Below are 7,560 nucleotides of genomic sequence, written 5' to 3' on the forward strand. Positions count from 1 at the left end.
TTTGAAGTTATTGCTTTGAGTATTTGAGTTATGTGGTATATCATGTGATTTTCTTTTGTCTTGGTTAATGGTTATGACTTGATGCACCTGGTTCGGACTTATATAGTGTGTAGATGAGAGATTGGGTCTTATAGAAAATTCTGAATGTTGGAAAATTAGATTCCAAGGTTTACGGGCTAAGGTCGAAGTAATGATCTTCAGTTATGTTGTGTTGCCGGGCCTATATGGAATAAGGTGACATGGGATCACCCCCGGTTATGTGCACGATAAGGTCACACGGTAGTTCGATGGCTTTGGAACAACTTTTGGCACGTTCGAGAATGAACGTATGTTTAAGTGGGGGAGGATGTAACGACCCGACCGGTCGTTTTGAGAAATTACACTTCGCTCAGTAGTTTGAGGGCATGAGTAGCTCCGTATGATATATTAGTACTTCTGTGAATTGTTGGTCTTGGTTTTCAGGTTATTCGGAATCGATTTGGAAGAATAAATTTCATAATTGAAGCTTTAAGTTGGAAGAGATGATTAAGTTTGACTTTTGTGAATTTGACCCCAGAACAAAGTTTTGATGGTTCCTTTAGGTCCTGATGGTGATTTTAGACTCGGGTGTATGCCGGGATTTGCTTTTGGATATTTATAGAAGGATTAAACACTAATTAGCGAAAATTGGAATTTTGAAGAATTGGAAAGTTCATAGGTTTGATCGGAAGTTGACTTTTATGATATCGGATTCGAATTGTGGTTCTGGGAATTGGAAAAGATTTGTTATGTCATTTGAGTCTTGTGTAAACAATTTGAGTTCATTCCACGTTGATTTGATATGTTTCGGCGCAACTTTTGGAAGTTGAAAGTTCAAGTTTATTTAAGTTCGATTTGAGGTGCGATTCGTTGTTTCGATATTATTATGTGTGATTTGAGTCCTCGACTAGGTCTGTATTATGTTATAAGACTTTTTAGTATATTCGGACGGGGTCCTGAGGGGTGCGGGTGAGTTACGGACGTGTTTCGGATCATCCTTCATTCATGTGGGATGGCTGGCCCTTGCTGAACCTTGTGTGACCGCATGCACCCGGGCGCATGTGCGGAGACACAAATGCGGCCAAGTGAACGTAGAAGCAAAGTAAAGATGGAAAAGGGCATCCCACAGAAGCGGGGAAGTGGACGGCATCTACGGTAGCACAGAAGCGAGTCTTTTTGCGCAGGTGCAGAAGGGTGGAGTTCCAGTGTTTTCCGTAGGAGCGGAGTTTTTTCACAAAAGCGATGCCACAGAAGCAGCCTTTTGTTCACAAATGCAAAATTGCTGGACAAATTCAATATATTTCGATGTTTTGGCTCTTTTATGATATTTAGATATTTTGGGCTCGGATTGAGCAGATTTTTGAAGCAATTCTGACCATATGGATTGGGCTAAGTGTTCTCTAGCTGGTTTTGATTATATTTCGTGATTCTATCTTTGTTTTTGGTAATTGGATTATGAATGTTAAAGAGAAATTGGGGGTTTTAGCCTAAAGTTTCATAGATTTAATTTTTTTAGTTTTGAACATCGATTCAGAGTCGGATTTTGGTGAAACTAGTATGGCTGGACTCGTAATTGAATGGGTTGTTGGATTTTATAAGTTTTGTAAAGTTTTGAGGCGCGGGCCCGGGTTAGACTTTTGGGTTGATTTTGGTCTTTAGGTTAAGATTAGGGCTTTATCGATTAGGTTTGTTTCCTTTGGCATTATTTGATGTATTTGAGTTGCTTTTGGCTAGTTTTGAGCAGTTTGGAGGTCGGTACACGTGGGATGGCATTTTTAGAGCATCGCTTGGCTTGCTCGGTACTGGATTTGGCTTGTTCAAGGTAAGCAACACTTCTAAACTTGGAGCTGAGGGTATGAACCCTGATTATACGTATTATGTGATTTATTTTGAGGTGACGCCCGTGCTAGGTAACGGGCGTACAGACATGCACAGTAGAAATTGAGGCTCATTCGATTTCGTAGAGCTATATAGTCAATTAACTTGTATGTTTCCATTTATTTTTATGTGTTAGAGAAACTGAGTTGTGACTCATGTTAGAAATCATGCTTAGGCAAATGCTGGTATTATTGGGACCCACTGAGGTCATTTCTGATGTTGAATTGTATGCTTAAATTGTAATTTTGTATTAAGTCATATATATGCATTGAATATCATATCTCAGTCTCTATTGTTATTTATTGATACATCATATCATCATTTTGGGCTAGTTTCATGACATTGTGACCCCGAGAGACTGGAGAGATTGATGACTGAGTGAGGCCGCGGGCCTGATTGTGAGGTTATTGATACTATGGCATGTGAGTTGTGCGTGCAACACGTAAGTTGTTCGTGTGGATCCAGATATTGATACTTTAGCATGTGAGTTGTCCGTGTGGATTCAGATATTGATATTATAGCACGTGAGTTGTCCGTACAGATTATAGCGCTTGGGCTTAAGGAGCCCCTCTAGAGTCTGCACACCCCCTTTGAGCGCAGTTGCTAGCAGTTATTATGTTTGGGCTGGATCTTTCCCGTACAGTACTGAGTGACTGAGTATGCTGAATATTGAGCATGATGAGTGAGAATACTAGACAGTGAGATTGAGTACTCTAAAAGTGTGAGTACATGAGTTCATCATTAAGATTCATTGCATTTGACATGCGTACTTGAGATACAAGCATAGAGATGCATTTTCTCATGCTACCCGGTTTTTGTGACATTCATGATTTCACTTGTATATTGGCATGTAGGCATAGAGATGTATATTCCTCATGCTATCTAAAAATGAAACATCTTTTTTAATGTTGAATGGTTTTTCGGAAAAGCGTATTTTCTGTAACTGTAAACGAACTGAATTATTTCTTGTTGCATCTTTATCATATTGTTATGAACTGTTGCTGGTTATTGGAGTTGGACCCCGACCCTTGACCCAGATCGTCACTACTTTTAACCTAAGGTTAGATTTGCTACTTATTGAGTACGTGGGGTCGGTTGTACTCATACTACACATCTGCACCTTGCGTGCAGATGTTGGATGTTGCTGTTGTTGTGCACAGCGGGAGGTGGAGTTGAAGATGTACCTGTGTTCTGGTCATAACTGCTCTTGATCTTGGTAGCGTTGGAATTTTAATTTATTCCTGTATATTTCAAACAAATGATGTACTTTATTTCATACCAGCTTTGTAAATTCTAAATCTTATAAGATCATGATTTGTACTACCAGTCCTTGGGGATTATTTGTATAATAGTTCAGTTGCATTATCATTTCTTCTCATAATAAATATCATTTGAACTGGTTTATTGTTAACTGGATTACCTAGCGGGTTGGGTTAGGTGCCATCACAACGGTTGGATTTTGGGTCGTGACAAGGAGCCTATAGTATGGGACGAAATTTCAATCAGAAAGTTGCTTCCAGTTGGTTTCTTAAGGGCTAAACATGGCCTCTCAAGTGATAGGTTAGACTCACTTGTTCGAAAGAGTCCAATTCAGTCCTACAAAGCTTTCTTTTCTGGATGATGAGAGTCTACTTTATATGTTTCACTTTCTGGTGACAAGAAATATCTCTATCTATAGGCCACAAAAGACTTGCTAATAATAGATTAATTGGGATACCCTTTAGTGGGCATACTTGAAGGAAATTCAAATTTAGAGGCGGACCAAGGATTTGAATGTTGCAGGGGCACCATTATCTTTAACATAAATATGAAAATAATACTAGTTGCAATAAAGTTTGGCGTGCAACTCTTTGAAAACTTAGTGATTATGAATTCATGGCTAAAAGAAAGTTTAAAAATATAAAAATTTTAAACAAAATCAAGAATAATAAAGGTTTGTAAGCAGTCCGAAAAGTCTCAATCGGCATCGCAAAGTCAACGGATACTTGCTACTAAACGTCGAAAAGAGAAGGATTTTAGTTGTCTTTTTTTATCTAAATGAAATAATAAAAATATTTTATCCCGTTTTCCTATTGTCTTTAATCATTATTTTTATCTCTCTATTAACTTTTGAATGTCTAAAAAGATGTATCTCCAATAGAGTTTTGGACTATTTTATGTAGAAGATATGAAGAACTAATCATGAAGAGAAGTTGAGTTTTAGGGCGTTAGATGGAGAGATATTTTTAAAAAAATTTAAACTAAGTGACTTCTATGTACTAGTACCAATTTAATGTTTGAATAAAAAAAGAAATAAACCAAGTTGACTACTAAATATGGAGTATTAAACTATCATTCAATTAAAAAAAGGTGAAGTAACACTGTTATTGGGTCTAGAACCAGGGTCTAGCATTAAGGGATAGGAACTTAAACAACACGCTAAACCAGTGCAACTGTGGGGCATTTTGTTCTTTTGGGGGCACAATTAATTATTATAGGGGTCCTAGACGTATATACAGTAATATATACATCATTGTTCCTGAGACTATAGGGTGTTAATGACCCCTCACCTCTCCACGTGGGTCCGTCTGTAATGTCCCAGCCAGTCATTTTGAGAGGTGTGGCCTAGTTCCCCCTTTTACTATTCATTCCCTACTTAAATTTTGTTATGTGACTTGTCGGGGTAGTTGGTTCAGGACCGGAGAGGTTCCGGAATGAATTGAGACAATTAGTCTCAAGGTCGAAAGTTTAAGTTGAAAAGGGTGACCAGATGTGGACTTATGTGTAGATGACTTCGGAATGGAGTTTTGATGGTTCTGTTAGCTCCGTTTGGTGATTTTGGACTTAGGAGCTTGTCCGGATCCGTAGTTTCATTAGGCTTCAATTGGGGTGTGATTCATATTTTTAATGTTGTTTGATGTGATTTGAGGGCTCGACTAAGTTCGTATCATGCTTTAGGACATGTTGGTATAATTGGTTGAGGTCACGAGGGCCTCGGGTGGATTTCGGATGGTTAATAGATCAAAATTTAGACTTGAAGCAATTTTGTAAAATTTCCTACTGTTGTGATTGCACTTGCGAAAGTTTTGATCATAGGTGCGAGGCCGCATGTGTGTGAATAGCCCTGCAGAAGCAGCCTGGAGCAAGGCTGGGCAGTGCTCTCAGGTGACGATGGTTTTGTCCGCACCTGCGAGGTCGCAGAAGCGAAGGATTTTGCGCAGGAGCAGTCCACATGTACGGAATCAGGGGCTGCAAAAGTGAAGGAGCAAGGGTTAAGTGAGTTCTGCATGTGTGGAAAATTGACCGCAAAAGCGGTAACGCAGAAGCGAAGAAAAGGGCCACATGTGCGGAAATGCATGGGCAGTGTTTAAATCCGAAGGGTTTCATGATTTCTCTCATTTTAGACTTTGCAAACTCGGTCTAAGGCGATATTTGAGATGATTTTCCAGGGGTTTCTTGAGGTAAGTCACTTGTGGTTAAATTTATTCATTAATTATGTTTCCTCGTTGAATTTTCCACCTAGATTTTGTGGTTTGGAGGTGTAATTTGGGAGTTTGAGGCTAGGGATTTGGAGAGTTTAAATTGGGGATTTAGGTGTCGATTTGGTGTTGGATTTTGGTAATTTGGTATGGTTGGACTCATGGTTGAATGGACTTCTGGGTTCTGTAACGTTTATTGGATTCCGAGATGTGGGCCCGGGGGCTAACTTTTAAGTTGACTTTTTGACATTTAATTAAAAGCTTAGTAATTTCATATGGAATTTAATCTTTTAGCTCGTGTTAATTGTATCGAACTATTTGTGGCTAGATTCGAGGCATTTGGAGGTCGATTCGCGAGGCAAGGGCGTGTTGGAGTATAGATTTGCACGGTTTGAGGTAAGTAACACTTCTAAGTTTGGTTATGAGGGTGTGAAACCCAAAATTTCATATTATGGGATTGGTGTTCAGGTGTCGCATGTGCTAAGTAACGGGCATGTAGGCGTGTACCGTAAGAATTGTGACATGGTCGATTCAATGGATCTGAATAGTTGTTAAATCTTGTTGTTACCCGTAATTTCATCATGTGCTAGATCTATTGAGCTATCAGTCATGTTAGAAACCCTGCTTACATTATATGATGGTACTATTGGGATCCACAGTGGTCGTACCTTGTTGTTGAACTAATTGCCTAATCTATCAAATTGTACTCAGTCACAGTTATTGCTTGCATATTTTGTCTCAGTTGTCTTTATTTGTTATCTCATATCATCATTCGTGGGTTGAATATCATGATTCTGGTGAGCTTGAGAAACTGGAGAAGTTATTGGCTGCGTGAGGCTAAAGGTCTATTATGAGTAGTATTTATGGTTATTGATTCATGCCAAGATTTGACTTATTATAGCGCTTGGGCTGGATCGGATGCATCTGATGAACAGTGTGTTTCAACCTTATCTCGACTCATTTATCATAGCATTCATTGATGATATCCTGGTGTACTCTCGTAGCCGGGACGGGCATGCCCAGCATTTGAGGATTGTGTTGCAACAGTTGAGGGAGGAGAAGCTTTATGCCAAGTTCTCCAAATGCGAGTTTTGGCATGGTTCAGTAGCGTTCTTGGGGCATGTAGTGTCCAGTGAGGAGATTCAGGTAGATCCAAAGAAGATAGAGGCGGTTTAGAGTTCGCCCAGACCGTCCTCAACTACTGAGATTCTGAGATTTCTCAGCCTGGCCGGTTATTATCATCTCTTCGTGGAGGGTTTCTCGTCTATTGCATCACCCTTGACCAAATTGACCCAAAAGAGTGCTACTTTCAGGTGGTCAGATGAGTGTGAAGAGAGCTTTTAGAAGCTCAAGACTGCCTTGACCACAACTCCAGTTCTAGTTCTACCTTCAGCTTTTGGTTCTTATACAGTGTATTGTGATGCTTCTCGAATCAGTATTGGGTGTGTCTTGATGCAGGAGGGTATAGTGATCGCTTATGCTTCGCGTCAGTTGAAGCCTCATGAGAAGAACTACTTTGTCCACGATTTGGAGTTGGTTGCCATCGTTCATGCATTGAATATTTGTAGGCATTATCTCTACTGTGTGTCTTGTAAGTTATTTACGGATCATCGGAGCCTCCAGCACTTGTTCAAATAAAAGGATCTAAATTTGAGGCAGCAAAGATGGTTGGAGCTACTAAGGACTATGATATCACTATTCTGTATCATCCCGGAAAGGCCAATGTGGTGGCCGATGGCTTGAGTAGAAAGGTAGTGAGTTTGGGTAGCCTTACAATCATTCCTGTTAGTGAGCGACCGCTTGTAGTTGATGTTCAGGCCTTGGCCAACCAGTTTGTGAGATTAGATGTTTCATAGCCCAGCCGGGTTCTAGCTTGTATGGTTTCTCGGTCTTCCTTATATGATCGCATCAGAGAGCACCAATATGATGATCCCCATTTACTTGTCCTTAAGGACACGGTTCATCACGGTGATGCCAGGGATGTTACTATTAGGGATGATGGGGGTGTTGAGGATGCAGGGTCAGATTTATGTGCCTAATATAGATGGGCTACGTGAGTTGATTCTTGAGGTGGCCCACAGTTCACGATATTCCATTCATCCAGGTGCCGCGAAGATGTACCAGGACTTGAGGCAGCACTACTGGTGGAGGAGAATGAAGAAAGATATAGTGGGGTTTGTAGCACGGTGCCTTAACTGTCAGCAGG

The sequence above is a fragment of the Nicotiana tomentosiformis genome, chromosome 5 (genome assembly GCF_000390325.3).
Source record: "Nicotiana tomentosiformis chromosome 5, ASM39032v3, whole genome shotgun sequence".
Lineage (NCBI taxonomy): Eukaryota > Viridiplantae > Streptophyta > Magnoliopsida > Solanales > Solanaceae > Nicotiana > Nicotiana tomentosiformis.